General features: G+C 45.0%; 9 non-coding genes and 1 pseudogene across 9 annotated transcripts; 8 read left to right on the top strand and 2 right to left on the bottom strand.

Annotated features, from left to right (window-relative positions):
• On the top strand, positions 1-73 carry LOC147667141 (U6 spliceosomal RNA; annotated as a pseudogene; the record flags this gene model as incomplete).
• A 1,796-nt stretch (positions 74-1,869) lies between these two features.
• LOC147667140 (U6 spliceosomal RNA) lies at positions 1,870-1,976 on the top strand. Its single transcript, XR_015304614.1, has one exon. It is a non-coding gene; the product is annotated as a U6 spliceosomal RNA (small nuclear RNA).
• Positions 1,977-3,773: 1,797 nt separating this feature from the next.
• Positions 3,774-3,879, top strand: LOC147667139 (U6 spliceosomal RNA). The gene has a single exon (XR_015304701.1). It is a non-coding gene; the product is annotated as a U6 spliceosomal RNA (small nuclear RNA).
• A 1,797-nt stretch (positions 3,880-5,676) lies between these two features.
• LOC147667138 (U6 spliceosomal RNA) lies at positions 5,677-5,782 on the top strand. The gene has a single exon (XR_015304700.1). It is a non-coding gene; the product is annotated as a U6 spliceosomal RNA (small nuclear RNA).
• A 1,011-nt stretch (positions 5,783-6,793) lies between these two features.
• On the bottom strand, positions 6,794-6,866 carry TRNAR-ACG (transfer RNA arginine (anticodon ACG)). The gene has a single exon. It is a non-coding gene; the product is annotated as a tRNA-Arg (tRNA).
• Positions 6,867-7,578: 712 nt separating this feature from the next.
• Positions 7,579-7,685, top strand: LOC147667136 (U6 spliceosomal RNA). The gene has a single exon (XR_015304691.1). It is a non-coding gene; the product is annotated as a U6 spliceosomal RNA (small nuclear RNA).
• Positions 7,686-9,481: 1,796 nt separating this feature from the next.
• LOC147667135 (U6 spliceosomal RNA) lies at positions 9,482-9,587 on the top strand. Its single transcript, XR_015304702.1, has one exon. It is a non-coding gene; the product is annotated as a U6 spliceosomal RNA (small nuclear RNA).
• A 3,534-nt stretch (positions 9,588-13,121) lies between these two features.
• On the top strand, positions 13,122-13,228 carry LOC147667134 (U6 spliceosomal RNA). The gene has a single exon (XR_015304673.1). It is a non-coding gene; the product is annotated as a U6 spliceosomal RNA (small nuclear RNA).
• Positions 13,229-15,015: 1,787 nt separating this feature from the next.
• Positions 15,016-15,122, top strand: LOC147667133 (U6 spliceosomal RNA). Its single transcript, XR_015304613.1, has one exon. It is a non-coding gene; the product is annotated as a U6 spliceosomal RNA (small nuclear RNA).
• Positions 15,123-16,133: 1,011 nt separating this feature from the next.
• TRNAC-ACA (transfer RNA cysteine (anticodon ACA)) lies at positions 16,134-16,206 on the bottom strand. Its single transcript has one exon. It is a non-coding gene; the product is annotated as a tRNA-Cys (tRNA).
• Between the last annotated feature and the right edge of the window lie 174 nt (positions 16,207-16,380).

Here is a 16,380-nt window from a genome sequence, read left to right as displayed (position 1 = left end):
GAACGATACAGAGAAGATTAGCATGGCCCCTGCGCAGGATGACACGCAAATTCGTGAAGCGTTCCATATTTTTAACAGCTTTTAGGAGAGAAATCTTCTTTGTTTTCAAGACTAATTGAAAAAATAAAGCAGGTCCCAGTGCTGTCCCCGTAATATGTATTTTTCAATTAGTCTCTCCTCAACATTTTTAATGTATTTGCTTTGCAGTAAAGAAGGTGCGCTCTATGTTCAGCTGCATTTAGCAAGGAAGCCTGCAGGACTTCTGGGACTTTTCTTTCTCTTTTTTAGCCTCTCTGTCATTATTCTTCACCACCCCCAAATCTATACTGCTGCAGTGTTGCGTTGCTTTGTGGGAAGCAGGACAAAGAGAAGGGCAGGGCCTATGCAAATGAAGGCCTCAGGTATGTCTGGGAGTGCCTTTTTAGCAGTATTGTTAAAGTCCACCTTGCAACCGGATTGGTCGGGTAAGCTGAAAAACACCATGCCAGATTGGGCACCAGGTCTCTAGGCGCTTGGAGGACATATTGGGTCTACATCCCTCAGTTTCTGAGGTCCAAGAAATGTTCACCCTCTACCCTAATAGAGAGGTCTTGGCCGATTGCGGCCGATCGGGGAAGAAGGTAGCAGTGCAAGATGCTCATGGGCCTTCTCTAATAATGGACCAACTTTCTCTCTCTATTCTTACCTGTGGTTCTGCCTGGCTACTGGGGCTACCAGTTGTAAGCCAGCAGCCCACAAGGAGTTGGTTTGTTCATTCACACATGTAAATGGGTAAGCATTCAAGTGCACACACCTGCCTACGCCCACAGACCCTCGCGCACACACACTTTTGTCAACAAGATTTTTTGTAATTAAGAGAATCAGGGACCCATATTGAAATACAAAAGCAGCACACCACGTGACGGCCATCACATAGAGTCCAGCAGCAAATGGGAAACCTTTAACTAGCCGTGGTCCTATTACTTGCGCTCTACCGTGGAACAACTGCTGGATGAATCCTGCTGGAGAATATTGAACCTACAACAAGTCTGAGGTAAATAAGAATTCCACAGGAATATAATCAAACAGGGACCTACAACCCTTCCGAGCCAGATAGGAGTCGAACCTACAATCTTCTAATCCGTAGTCAGACGCGTTATCCACTGCGCCACTGGCCCTATGTAGACTCACTCATCCTTTTGTCCTTAAGAGGGCTAGAAAGTGCGTGTGTGTGTGTGAAGGCACAAGGAAACCCATCTAACCTCCTGAAAGTCTGTACTGTGAGGTTTTCCTAAGTTGTACAAAGTACTTTAGGAGAAGGAAGGACCTAAAAGCTAGGCGAAATGGTCCTAGATCCAAGGAAATGTTTTAGATCAGGCTCAGTTTCTTAAATAGTTTGCATTAACATAATCAGTTCCAGGTCTGTGTGGGGCTGAGCTTGAGAACTCCTTAGTAAGTAGGCGTTTACAACAATAAGGGGTTTAATATTACAACACAGGCAAAAATTCAGACACATTATCATAAGCTCACCTTGTCCAGGGACCCAAGCATGCTGCCTTTCCACTCTCAGAGCCCTTCACCTAACCTACTGTGCAGCTGTTTCACCTTTAATATCACTGTTCCACAGGCAGCGTGACGTCACAATGCTCCTTGTCTGTAGCCCGAACCATGAGCCTTTGCAAACCCGGCATAATCTACATACTTACGGTGTGTTTAGTCTTGGACCACAAATGCAGTGAAGAATAATGGATTGCTACTCTTCATACATATTTGACCATTGGCTCAGATTTGAATGCGTACTGGCCATCTGATCATCTCTGCCAGGCTACCCTATGTCTAGAGACTGTAGATTTAGAGAGTTTATAAACATTGTCAGCTCATCAATAAAGTGTGCTCGCTTCGGCAGCACATATACTAAAATTGGAACGATACAGAGAAGATTAGCATGGCCCCTGCGCAAGGATGACACGCAAATTCGTGAAGCGTTCCATATTTTTAACAGCTTTTAGGAGAGAAATCTTTTTTGTTTTCAAGACTAATTGAAAAAATAAAGCAGGTCCCAGTGCTGTCCCCGTAATATGTATTTTTAAATTAGTCTCTCCTCAACATTTTTAATGTATTTGCTTTGCAGTAAAGAAGGTGCGCTCTATGTTCAGCTGCATTTAGCAAGGAAGCCTGCAGGACTTCTGGGACTTTTCTTTCTCTTTTTTAGCCTCCTTGTCATTATTCTTCACCACCCCCAAATCTATACTGCTGCAGTGTTGCGTTGCTTTGTGGGAAGCAGGACAAAGAGAAGGGCAGGGCCTATGCAAATGAAGGCCTCAGGGATGTCTGGGAGTGCCTTTTTAGCAGTATTGTTAAAGTCCACCTTGCAACCGGATTGGTCGGGTAAGCTGAAAAACACCATGCCAGATTGGGCACCAGGTCTCTAGGCGCTTGGAGGACATATTGGGTCTACATCCCTCAGTTTCTGAGGTCCAAGAAATGTTCACCCTCTACCCTAATAGACAGGTCTTGGCCGATTGCGGCCGATCGGGGAAGAAGGTAGCAGTGCAAGATGCTCATGGGCCTTCTCTAATAATGGACCAACTTTCTCTCTCTATTCTTACCTGTGGTTCTGCCTGGCTACTAGGGCTACCAGTTGTAAGCTAGCAGCCCACAAGAAGTTGGTTTGTTCATTCACACATGTAAATGGGTAAGCATTCAATTGCACACACCTGCCTACGTCCACAGACCTTCGCGCACACACACTTTTGTCAACAAGAGTTTTTTGTAATTAAGAGAATCAGGGACCCATGTTGAAATACAAAAGCAGCACACCACGTGACGGCCATCACATAGAGTCCAGCAGCAAATGGGAAACGTTTAACTAGCCGTGGTCCTATTACTTGCGCTCTACCGTGGATCAACTGCTGGATGAATCCTGCTGGAGAATATTGAACCTACAACAAGTCTGAGGTAAATAAGAATTCCATAGGAATATAATCAAACAGGGACCTACAACCCTTCCGAGCCAGATAGGAGTCGAACCTACAATCTTCAGATCCGTAGTCAGACGCGTTATCCATTGCGCCACTGGCCCTATGTAGACTCACGCATCCTTTTGTCCTTAAGAGGGCTAGAAAGTGTGTGTGTGTGTGTGAAGGCACAAGGAAACCCATCTAACCTCCTGAAAGTCTGTACTGTGAGGTTTTCCTAAGTTGTACAAAGTACTTTAGGAGAAGGAAGGACCTAAAAGCTAGGCGAAATGGTCCTAGATCCAAGGAAATGTTTTAGATCAGGCTCAGTTTCTTAAATAGTTTGCATTAACATAATCAGTTCCAGGTCTGTGTGGGGCTGAGCTTGAGAACTCCTTAGTAAGTAGGCGTTTACAACAATAAGGGGTTTAATATTACAACACAGGCGAAAATTCAGACACATTATCATAGGCTCACCTTGTCCAGAGACCCAAGCATGCTGCCTTTCCACTCTCAGAGCCCTTCACCTAACCTACTGTGCAGCTGTTTCACCTTTAATATCACTGTTCCACAGGCAGCGTGACGTCACAATGCTCCTTGTCTGTAGCCCGAACCATGAGCCTTTGCAAACCTGGCATAATCTACATACTTACGGTGTGTTTAGTCTTGGACCACAAATGCAGTGAAGAATAATGGATTGCTACTCTTCATACATTTTTGACCATTGGCTCAGATTTGAATGCGTACTGGCCATCTGAGCATCTCTGCCAGGCCACCCTATGTATAGAGACTGTAGATTTAGAGAGTTTATAAACATTGTCAGCTCATCAATAAAGTGTGCTCGCTTCGGCAGCACATATACTAAAATTGGAACGATACAGAGAAGATTAGCATGGCCCCTGCGCAGGATGACACGCACATTCGTGAAGCGTTCCATATTTTTAACAGCTTTTAGGAGAGAAATCTTCTTTGTTTTCAAGACTAATTGAAAAAATAAAGCAGGTCCCAGTGCTGTCCCCGTAATATGTATTTTTAAATTAGTCTCTCCTCAACATTTTTAATGTATTTGCTTTGCAGTAAAGAAGGTGCGCTCTATGTTCAGCTGCATTTAGCAAGGAAGCCTGCAGGACTTCTGGGACTTTTCTTTCTCTTTTTTAGCCTCCTTGTCATTATTCTTCACCACCCCCAAATCTATACTGCTGCAGTGTTGCGTTGCTTTGTGGGAAGCAGGACAAAGAGAAGGGCAGGGCCTATGCAAATGAAGGCCTCAGGGATGTCTGGGAGTGCCTTTTTAGCAGTATTGTTAAAGTCCACCTTGCAACCGGATTGGTCGGGTAAGCTGAAAAACACCATGCCAGATTGGGCACCAGGTCTCTAGGCGCTTGGAGGACATATTGGGTCTACATCCCTCAGTTTCTGAGGTCCAAGAAATGTTCACCCTCTACCCTAATAGACAGGTCTTGGCCGATTGCGGCCGATCGGGGAAGAAGGTAGCAGTGCAAGATGCTCATGGGCCTTCTCTAATAATGGACCAACTTTCTCTCTCTATTCTTACCTGTGGTTCTGCCTGGCTACTAGGGCTACCAGTTGTAAGCTAGCAGCCCACAAGAAGTTGGTTTGTTCATTCACACATGTAAATGGGTAAGCATTCAATTGCACACACCTGCCTACGTCCACAGACCTTCGCGCACACACACTTTTGTCAACAAGAGTTTTTTGTAATTAAGAGAATCAGGGACCCATGTTGAAATACAAAAGCAGCACACCACGTGACGGCCATCACATAGAGTCCAGCAGCAAATGGGAAACGTTTAACCAGCCGTGGTCCTATTACTTGCGCTCTACCGTGGATCAACTGCTGGATGAATCCTGCTGGAGAATATTGAACCTACAACAAGTCTGAGGTAAATAAGAATTCCATAGGAATATAATCAAACAGGGACCTACAACCCTTCCGAGCCAGATAGGAGTCGAACCTACAATCTTCAGATCCGTAGTCAGACGCGTTATCCATTGCGCCACTGGCCCTATGTAGACTCATGCATCCTTTTGTCCTTAAGAGGGCTAGAAAGTGTGTGTGTGTGTGTGAAGGCACAAGGAAACCCATCTAACCTCCTGAAAGTCTGTACTGTGAGGTTTTCCTAAGTTGTACAAAGTACTTTAGGAGAAGGAAGGACCTAAAAGCTAGGCGAAATGGTCCTAGATCCAAGGAAATGTTTTAGATCAGGCTCAGTTTCTTAAATAGTTTGCATTAACATAATCAGTTCCAGGTCTGTGTGGGGCTGAGCTTGAGAACTCCTTAGTAAGTAGGCGTTTACAACAATAAGGGGTTTAATATTACAACACAGGCGAAAATTCAGACACATTATCATAGGCTCACCTTGTCCAGAGACCCAAGCATGCTGCCTTTCCACTCTCAGAGCCCTTCACCTAACCTACTGTGCAGCTGTTTCACCTTTAATATCACTGTTCCACAGGCAGCGTGACGTCACAATGCTCCTTGTCTGTAGCCCGAACCATGAGCCTTTGCAAACCTGGCATAATCTACATACTTACGGTGTGTTTAGTCTTGGACCACAAATGCAGTGAAGAATAATGGATTGCTACTCTTCATACATTTTTGACCATTGGCTCAGATTTGAATGCGTACTGGCCATCTGAGCATCTCTGCCAGGCCACCCTATGTATAGAGACTGTAGATTTAGAGAGTTTATAAACATTGTCAGCTCATCAATAAAGTGTGCTCGCTTCGGCAGCACATATACTAAAATTGGAACGATACAGAGAAGATTAGCATGGCCCCTGCGCAGGATGACACGCAAATTCGTGAAGCGTTCCATATTTTTAACAGCTTTTAGGAGAGAAATCTTTTTTGTTTTCAAGACTAATTGAAAAAATAAAGCAGGTCCCAGTGCTGTCCCCGTAATATGTATTTTTCAATTAGTCTCTCCTCAACATTTTTAATGTATTTGCTTTGCAGTAAAGAAGGTGCGCTCTATGTTCAGCTGCATTTAGCAAGGAAGCCTGCAGGACTTCTGGGACTTTTCTTTCTCTTTTTTAGCCTCTCTGTCATTATTCTTCACCACCCCCAAATCTATACTGCTGCAGTGTTGCGTTGCTTTGTGGGAAGCAGGACAAAGAGAAGGGCAGGGCCTATGCAAATGAAGGCCTCAGGGATGTCTGGGAGTGCCTTTTTAGCAGTATTGTTAAAGTCCACCTTGCAACCGGATTGGTCGGGTAAGCTGAAAAACACCATGCCAGATTGGGCACCAGGTCTCTAGGCGCTTGGAGGACATATTGGGTCTACATCCCTCAGTTTCTGAGGTCCAAGAAATGTTCACCCTCTACCCTAATAGACAGGTCTTGGCCGATTGCGGCCGATCGGGGAAGAAGGTAGCAGTGCAAGATGCTCATGGGCCTTCTCTAATAATGGACCAACTTTCTCTCTCTATTCTTACCTGTGGTTCTGCCTGGCTACTGGGGCTACCAGTTGTAAGCCAGCAGCCCACAAGGAGTTGGTTTGTTCATTCACACATGTAAATGGGTAAGCATTCAAGTGCACACACCTGCCTACGTCCACAGCCCCTCGCGCACACACACTTTTGTCAACAAGATTTTTTGTAATTAAGAGAATCAGGGACCCATGTTGAAATACAAAAGCAGCACACCACGTGACGGCCATCACATAGAGTCCAGCAGCAAATGGGAAACGTTTAACTAGCCGTGGTCCTATTACTTGCGCTCTACCGTGGAACAACTGCTGGATGAATCCTGCTGGAGAATATTGAACCTACAACAAGTCTGAGGTAAATAAGAATTCCACAGGAATATAATCAAACAGGGACCTACAACCCTTCCGAGCCAGATAGGAGTCGAACCTACAATCTTCTGATCCGTAGTCAGACGCGTTATCCATTGCGCCACTGGCCCTATGTAGACTCACGCATCCTTTTGTCCTTAAGAGGGCTAGAAAGTGTGTGTGTGTGTGTGAAGGCACAAGGAAACCCATCTAACCTTCTGAAAGTCTGTACTGTGAGGTTTTCCTAAGTTGTACAAAGTACTTTAGGAGAAGGAAGGACCTAAAAGCTAGGCGAAATGGTCCTAGATCCAAGGAAATGTTTTAGATCAGGCTCAGTTTCTTAAATAGTTTGCATTAACATAATCAGTTCCAGGTCTGTGTGGGGCTGAGCTTGAGAACTCCTTAGTAAGTAGGCGTTTACAACAATAAGGGGTTTAATATTACAACACAGGCGAACATTCAGACACATTATTATAAGCTCACCTTGTCCAGGGACCCAAGCATGCTGCCTTTCCACTCTCAGAGCCCTTCACCTAACCTACTGTGCAGCTGTTTCACCTTTAATATCACTGTTCCACAGGCAGCGTGTCGTCACAATGCTCCTTGTCTGTAGCCCGAACCATGCGCCTTTGCAAACCTGGCATATTCTACATACTTACGGTGTGTTTAGTCTTGGACCACAAATGCAGTGAAGAATAATGGATTGCTACTCTTCATACATTTTTGACCATTGGCTCAGATTTGAATGCGTACTGGCCATCTGATCATCTCTGCCAGGCTACCCTATGTCTAGAGACTGTAGATTTAGAGAGTTTATAAACATTGTCAGCTCATCAATAAAGTGTGCTCGCTTCGGCAGCACATATACTAAAATTGGAACGATACATAGAAGATTAGCATGGCCCCTGCGCAAGGATGACACGCAAAACCGTGAAGCGTTCCATATTTTTAACAGCTTTTAGGAGAGAAATCTTTTTTGTTTTCAAGACTAATTGAAAAAATAAAGCAGGTCCCAGTGCTGTCCCCGTAATATGTATTTTTCAATTAGTCTCTCCTCAACATTTTTAATGTATTTGCTTTGCAGTAAAGAAGGTGCGCTCTATGTTCAGCTGCATTTAGCAAGGAAGCCTGCAGGACTTCTGGGACTTTTCTTTCTCTTTTTTAGCCTCCTTGTCATTATTCTTCACCACCCCCAAATCTATACTGCTGCAGTGTTGCGTTGCTTTGTGGGAAGCAGGACAAAGAGAAGGGCAGGGCCTATGCAAATGAAGGCCTCAGGGATGTCTGGGAGTGCCTTTTTAGCAGTATTGTTAAAGTCCACCTTGCAACCGGATTGCTCGGGTAAGCTGAAAAACACCATGCCAGATTGGGCACCAGGCCTCTAGGCGCTTGGAGGACATATTGGGTCTACATCCCTCAGTTTCTGAGGTCCAAGAAATGTTCACCCTCTACCCTAATAGAGAGGTCTTGGCCGATTGCGGCCGATCGGGGAGGAAGGTAGCAGTGCAAGATGCTCATGGGCCTTCTCTAATAATGGACCAACTTTCTCTCTCTATTCTTACCTGTGGTTCTGCCTGGCTACTGGGGCTACCAGTTGTAAGCTAGCAGCCCACAAGGAGTTGGTTTGTTCATTCACACATGTAAATGGGTAAGCATTCAATTGCACACACCTGCCTACGTCCACAGACCTTCGCGCACACACACTTTTGTCAACAAGATTTTTTGTAATTAAGAGAATCAGGGACCCATGTTGAAATACAAAAGCAGCACACCACATGACGGCCATCACATAGAGTCCAGCAGCAAATGGGAAACGTTTAACTAGCCGTGGTCCTATTACTTGCGCTCTACCGTGGAACAACTGCTGGATGAATCCTGCTGGAGAATATTGAACCTACAACAAGTCTGAGGTAAATAAGAATTCCATAGGAATATAATCAAACAGGGACCTACAACCCTTCCGAGCCAGATAGGAGTCGAACCTACAATCTTCAGATCCGTAGTCAGACGCGTTATCCATTGCGCCACTGGCCCTATGTAGACTCACGCATCCTTTTGTCCTTAAGAGGGCTAGAAAGTGTGTGTGTGTGTGTGAAGGCACAAGGAAACCCATCTAACCTCCTGAAAGTCTGTACTGTGAGGTTTTCCTAAGTTGTACAAAGTACTTTAGGAGAAGGAAGGACCTAAAAGCTAGGCGAAATGGTCCTAGATCCAAGGAAATGTTTTAGATCAGGCTCAGTTTCTTAAATAGTTTGCATTAACATAATCAGTTCCAGGTCTGTGTGGGGCTGAGCTTGAGAACTCCTTAGTAAGTAGGCGTTTACAACAATAAGGGGTTTAATATTACAACACAGGCGAAAATTCAGAGACATTATCATAGGCTCACCTTGTCCAGAGACCCAAGCATGCTGCCTTTCCACTCTCAGAGCCCTTCACCTAACCTACTGTGCAGCTGTTTCACCTTTAATATCACTGTTCCACAGGCAGCGTGACGTCACAATGCTCCTTGTCTGTAGCCCGAACCATGAGCCTTTGCAAATCTGGCATAATCTACATACTTACGGTGTGTTTAGTCTTGGACCACAAATGCAGTGAAGAATAATGGATTGCTACTCTTCATACATTTTTGACCATTGGCTCAGATTTGAATGCGTACTGGCCATCTGAGCATCTCTGCCAGGCCACCCTATGTATAGAGACTGTAGATTTAGAGAGTTTATAAACATTGTCAGCTCATCAATAAAGTGTGCTCGCTTCGGCAGCACATATACTAAAATTGGAACGATACAGAGAAGATTAGCATGGCCCCTGCGCAGGATGACACGCAAATTTGTGAAGCGTTCCATATTTTTAACAGCTTTTAGGAGAGAAATCTTCTTTGTTTTCAAGACTAATTGAAAAAATAAAGCAGGTCCCAGTGCTGTCCCCGTAATATGTATTTTTCAATTAGTCTCTCCTCAACATTTTTTATGTATTTGCTTTGCAGTAAAGAAGGTGCGCTCTATGTTCAGCTGCATTTAGCAAGGAAGCCTGCAGGACTTCTGGGACTTTTCTTTCTCTTTTTTAGCCTCTCTGTCATTATTCTTCACCACCCCCAAATCTATACTGCTGCAGTGTTGCGTTGCTTTGTGGGAAGCAGGACAAAGAGAAGGGCAGGGCCTATGCAAATGAAGGCCTCAGGTATGTCTGGGAGTGCCTTTTTAGCAGTATTGTTAAAGTCCACCTTGCAACCGGATTGGTCGGGTAAGCTGAAAAACACCATGCCAGATTGGGCACCAGGTCTCTAGGCGCTTGGAGGACATATTGGGTCTACATCCCTCAGTTTCTGAGGTCCAAGAAATGTTCACCCTCTACCCTAATAGAGAGGTCTTGGCCGATTGCGGCCGATCGGGGAAGAAGGTAGCAGTGCAAGATGCTCATGGGCCTTCTCTAATAATGGACCAACTTTCTCTCTCTATTCTTACCTGTGGTTCTGCCTGGCTACTGGGGCTACCAGTTGTAAGCCAGCAGCCCACAAGGAGTTGGTTTGTTCATTCACACATGTAAATGGGTAAGCATTCAAGTGCACACACCTGCCTACGTCCACAGACCCTCGCGCACACACACTTTTGTCAACAAGATTTTTTGTAATTAAGAGAATCAGGGACCCATATTGAAATACAAAAGCAGCACACCACGTGACGGCCATCACATAGAGTCCAGCAGCAAATGGGAAACGTTTAACTAGCCGTGGTCCTATTACTTGCGCTCTACCGTGGAACAACTGCTGGATGAATCCTGCTGGAGAATATTGAACCTACAACAAGTCTGAGGTAAATAAGAATTCCACAGGAATATAATCAAACAGGGACCTACAACCCTTCCGAGCCAGATAGGAGTCGAACCTACAATCTTCTAATCCGTAGTCAGACGCGTTATCCACTGCGCCACTGGCCCTATGTAGACTCACTCATCCTTTTGTCCTTAAGAGGGCTAGAAAGTGCGTGTGTGTGTGTGAAGGCACAAGGAAACCCATCTAACCTCCTGAAAGTCTGTACTGTGAGGTTTTCCTAAGTTGTACAAAGTACTTTAGGAGAAGGAAGGACCTAAAAGCTAGGCGAAATGGTCCTAGATCCAAGGAAATGTTTTAGATCAGGCTCAGTTTCTTAAATAGTTTGCATTAACATAATCAGTTCCAGGTCTGTGTGGGGCTGAGCTTGAGAACTACTTAGTAAGTAGGCGTTTACAACAATAAGGGGTTTAATATTACAACACAGGCGAAAATTCAGACACATTATCATAAGCTCACCTTGTCCAGGGACCCAAGCATGCTGCCTTTCCACTCTCAGAGCCCTTCACCTAACCTACTGTGCAGCTGTTTCACCTTTAATATCACTGTTCCACAGGCAGCGTGACGTCACAATGCTCCTTGTCTGTAGCCCGAACCATGAGCCTTTGCAAACCCGGCATAATCTACATACTTACGGTGTGTTTAGTCTTGGACCACAAATGCAGTGAAGAATAATGGATTGCTACTCTTCATACATTTTTGACCATTGGCTCAGATTTGAATGCGTACTGGCCATCTGAGCATCTCTGCCAGGCTACCCTATGTCTAGAGACTGTAGATTTAGAGAGTTTATAAACATTGTCAGCTCAATAAAGCAGGTCCCAGTGCTGTCCCCGTAATATGTATTTTTCAATTAGTCTCTCCTCAACATTTTTAATGTATTTGCTTTGCAGTAAAGAAGGTGCGCTCTATGTTCAGCTGCATTTAGCAAGGAAGCCTGCAGGACTTCTGGGACTTTTCTTTCTCTTTTTTAGCCTCCTTGTCATTATTCTTCACCACCCCCAAATCTATACTGCTGCAGTGTTGCGTTGCTTTGTGGGAAGCAGGACAAAGAGAAGGGCAGGGCCTATGCAAATGAAGGCCTCAGGGATGTCTGGGAGTGCCTTTTTAGCAGTATTGTTAAAGTCCACCTTGCAACCGGATTGGTCGGGTAAGCTGAAAAACACCATGCCAGATTGGGCACCAGGTCTCTAGGCGCTTGGAGGACATTTTGGGTCTACATCCCTCAGTTTCTGAGGTCCAAGAAATGTTCACCCTCTACCCTAATAGACAGGTCTTGGCCGATTGCGGCCGATCGGGGAAGAAGGTAGCAGTGCAAGATGCTCATGGGCCTTCTCTAATAATGGACCAACTATCTCTCTCTATTCTTACCTGTGGTTCTGCCTGGCTACTGGGGCTACCAGTTGTAAGCCAGCAGCCCACAAGGAGTTGGTTTGTTCATTCACACATGTAAATGGGTAAGCATTCAAGTGCACACACCTGCCTACGTCCACAGACCCTCGCGCACACACACTTTTGTCAACAAGATTTTTTGTAATTAAGAGAATCAGGGACCCATGTTGAAATACAAAAGCAGCACACCACGTGACGGCCATCACATAGAGTCCAGCAGCAAATGGGAAACGTTTAACTACCCGTGGTCCTATTACTTGCGCTCTACCGTGGAACAACTGCTGGATGAATCCTGCTGGAGAATATTGAACCTACAACAAGTCTGAGGTAAATAAGAATTCCACAGGAATATAATCAAACAGGGACCTACAACCCTTCCGAGCCAGATAGGAGTCGAACCTACAATCTTCTGATCCGTAGTCAGGCGCGTTATCCATTGCGCCACTGGCCCTATGTAGACTCACGCATCCTTTTGTCCTTAAGAGGGCTAGAAAGTGTGTGTGTGTGTGTGTGAAGGCACAAGGAAACCCATCTAACCTCCTGAAAGTCTGTACTGTGAGGTTTTCCTAAGTTGTACAAAGTACTTTAGTAGAAGGAAGGACCTAAAAGCTAGGCGAAATGGTCCTAGATCCAAGGAAATGTTTTAGATCAGGCTCAGTTTCTTAAATAGTTTGCATTAACATAATCAGTTCCAGGTCTGTGTGGGGCTGAGCTTGAGAACTCCTTAGTAAGTAGGCGTTTACAACAATATGGGGTTTAATATTACAACACAGGCGAAAATTCAGACACATTATCATAGGCTCACCTTTTCCAGAGACCCAAGCATGCTGCCTTTCCACTCTCAGAGCCCTTCACCTAACCTACTGTGCAGCTGTTTCACCTTTAATATCACTGTTCCACAGGCAGCGTGACGTCACAATGCTCCTTGTCTGTAGCCCGAACCATGAGCCTTTGCAAACCTGGCATAATCTACATACTTACGGTGTGTTTAGTCTTGGACCACAAATGCAGTGAAGAATAATGGATTGCTACTCTTCATACATTTTTGACCATTGGCTCAGATTTGAATGCGTACTGGCCATCTGAGCATCTCTGCCAGGCCACCCTTTGTCTAGAGACTGTAGATTTAGAGAGTTTATAAACATTGTCAGCTCATCAATAAAGTGTGCTCGCTTCGGCAGCACATATACTAAAATTGGAACGATACAGAGAAGATTATCATGGCCCCTGCGCAAGGATGACACGCAAATTCGTGAAGCGTTCCATATTTTTAACAGCTTTTAGGAGAGAAATCTTTTTTGTTTTCAAGACTAATTGAAAAAATAAAGCAGGTCCCAGTGCTGTCCCCGTAATATGTATTTTTCAATTAGTCTCTCCTCAACATTTTTTATGTATTTGCTTTGCAGTAAAGAAGGTGCGCTCTATGTTCAGCTGCATTTAGCAAGGAAGCCTGCAGGACTTCTGGGACTTTTCTTTCTCTTTTTTAGCCTCCCTGTCATTATTCTTCACCACCCCCAAATCTATACTGCTGCAGTGTTGCATTGCTTTGTGGGAAGCAGGACAAAGAGAAGGGCAGGGCCTATGCAAATGAAGGCCTCAGGGATGTCTGGGAGTGCCTTTTTAGCAGTATTGTTACAGTCCACCTTGCAACCGGATTGGTCGGGTAAGCTGAAAAACACCATGCCAGATTGGGCACCAGGTCTCTAGGCGCTTGGAGGACATATTGGGTCTACATCCCTCAGTTTCTGAGGTCCAAGAAATGTTCACCCTCTACCCTAATAGAGAGGTCTTGGCCGATTGGGGAAGAAGGTAGCAGTGCAAGATGCTCATGGGCCTTCTCTAATAATGGTCCAACTTTCTCTCTCTATTCTTACCTGTGGTTCTGCCTGGCTACTGGGGCTACCAGTTGTAAGCCTGCAGCCCACAGGGAGTTGGTTTGTTCCTCTCACACATGTAAATGGGTAAGCATTCAAGTGCACACACCTGCCTACGTCCACAGACCCTCGCGCACACACACTTTGGTCAACAAGATTTTTTGAAATTAAGAGAATCAGGGACCCATGTTGAAATACAAAAGCAGCACACCACGTGACGGCCATCACATAGAGTCCAGCAGCAAATGGGAAACGTTTAACTAGCCGTGGTCCTATTACTTGCGCTCCACCGTGGAACAACTGCTGGATGAGTCCTGCTGGAGAATATTGAACCTACAACAAGTCTGAGGTAAATAAGAATTCCACAGGAATATAATCAAACAGGGACCTACAACCCTTCCGAGCCAAATAGGAGTCGAACCTACAATCTTCTGATCCGTAGTCAGACGCGTTATCCACTGCGCCACTGGCCCTATGTAGACTCACGCATCCTTTTGTCCTTAAGAGGGCTAGAAAGTGCGTGTGTGTGTGTGAAGGCACAAGGAAACCCATCTAACCTCCTGAAAGTCTGTACTGTGAGGTTTTCCTAAGTTGTACAAAGTACTTTAGGAGAAGGAAGGACCTAAAAGCTAGGAGAAATGGTCCTAGATCCAAGGAAATGTTTTAGATCAGGCTCAGTTTCTTAAATAGTTTGCATTAACATAATCAGTTCCAGGTCTGTGTGGGGCTGAGCTTGAGAACTCCTTAGTAAGTAGGCGTTTACAACAATAAGGGGTTTAATATTACAACACAGGCGAAAATTCAGACACATTATCATAGGCTCACCTTGTCCAGAGACCCAAGCATGCTGCCTTTCCACTCTCAGAGCCCTTCACCTAACCTACTGTGCAGCTGTTTCAACTTTAATATCACTGTTCCACAGGCAGCGTGACGTCACAATGCTCCTTGTCTGTAGCCCGAACCATGAGCCTTTGCAAACCTGACATAATCTACATACTTACGGTGTGTTTAGTCTTGGACCACAAATACAGTGAAGAATAATGGATTGCTACTCTTCATACATTTTTGACCATTGGCTCAGATTTGAATGCGTACTGGCCATCTGAGCATCTCTGCCAGGCCACCCTATGTCTAGAGACTGTAGATTTAGAGAGTTTATAAACATTGTCAGCTCATCAACAAAGTGTGCTCGCTTCGGCAGCACATATACTAAAATTGGAACGATACAGAGAAGATTAGCATGGCCCCTGCGCAAGGATGACACGCAAATTCGTGAAGCGTTCCATATTTTTAACAGCTTTTAGGAGAGAAATCTTTTTTGTTTTCAAGACTAATTGAAAAAATAAAGCAGGTCCCAGTGCTGTCCCCGTAATATGTATTTTTCAATTAGTCTCTCCTCAACATTTTTAATGTATTTGCTTTGCAGTAAAGAAGGTGCGCTCTATGTTCAGCTGCATTTAGCAAGGAAGCCTGCAGGACTTCTGGGACTTTTCTTTCTCTTTTTTAGCCTCCCTGTCATTATTCTTCACCACCCCCAAATCTATACTGCTGCAGTGTTGCGTTGCTTTGTGGGAAGCAGGACAAAGAGAAGGGCAGGGCCTATGCAAATGAAGGCCTCAGGGATGTCTGGGAGTGCCTTTTTAGCAGTATTGTTAAAGTCCACCTTGCAACCGGATTGGTCGGGTAAGCTGAAAAACACCATGCCAGATTGGGCACCAGGTCTCTAGGCGCTTGGAGGACATATTGGGTCTACATCCCTCAGTTTCTGAGGTCCAAGAAATCTTCACCCTCTACCCTAATAGAGAGGTCTTGGCCGATTGCGGCCGATCGGGGAAGAAGGTAGCAGTGCAAGATGCTCATGGGCCTTCTCTAATAATGGACCAACTTTCTCTCTCTATTCTTACCTGTGGTTCTGCCTGGCTAGTGGGGCTACCAGTTGTAAGCCAGCAGCCCACAAGGAGTTGGTTTGTTCATTCACACATGTAAATGGGTAAGCATTCAAGTGCACACACCTGCCTACGTCCACAGACCCTCGCGCACACACACTTTTGTCAACAAGATTTTTTGTAATTAAGAGAATCAGGGACCCATGTTGAAATACAAAAGCAGCACACCACGTGACGGCCATCACATAGAGTCCAGCAGCAAATGGGAAACGTTTAACCAGCCGTGGTCCTATTACTTGCGCTCTACCGTGGAACAACTGCTGGATGAATCCTGCTGGAGAATATTGAACCTACAACAAGTCTGAGGTAAATAAGAATTCCACAGGAATATAATCAAACAGGGACCTACAACCCTTCCGAGCCAGATAGGAGTCGAACCTACAATATTCTGATCTGTAGTCAGACGCGTTATCCATTGCGCCACTGACCCTATGTAGACTCACGCATCCTTTTGTCCTTAAGAGGGCTAGAAAGTGTGTGTGTGTGTGTGTGAAGGCACAAGGAAACCCATCTAACCTCCTGAAAGTCTGTACTGTGAGGTTTTCCTAAGTTGTGCAAAGTACTTTAGGAGAAGGAAGGACCTAAAAGCTAGGCGAAATGGTCC

This window comes from Lissotriton vulgaris, unplaced genomic scaffold (assembly GCF_964263255.1).
Source record: "Lissotriton vulgaris unplaced genomic scaffold, aLisVul1.2 SCAFFOLD_2072, whole genome shotgun sequence".
Classification (NCBI taxonomy): domain Eukaryota; kingdom Metazoa; phylum Chordata; class Amphibia; order Caudata; family Salamandridae; genus Lissotriton; species Lissotriton vulgaris.
The sequence above is the reverse complement of the archived record's forward strand: the minus strand, read 5'-3'. Positions and strand labels throughout refer to the sequence as shown.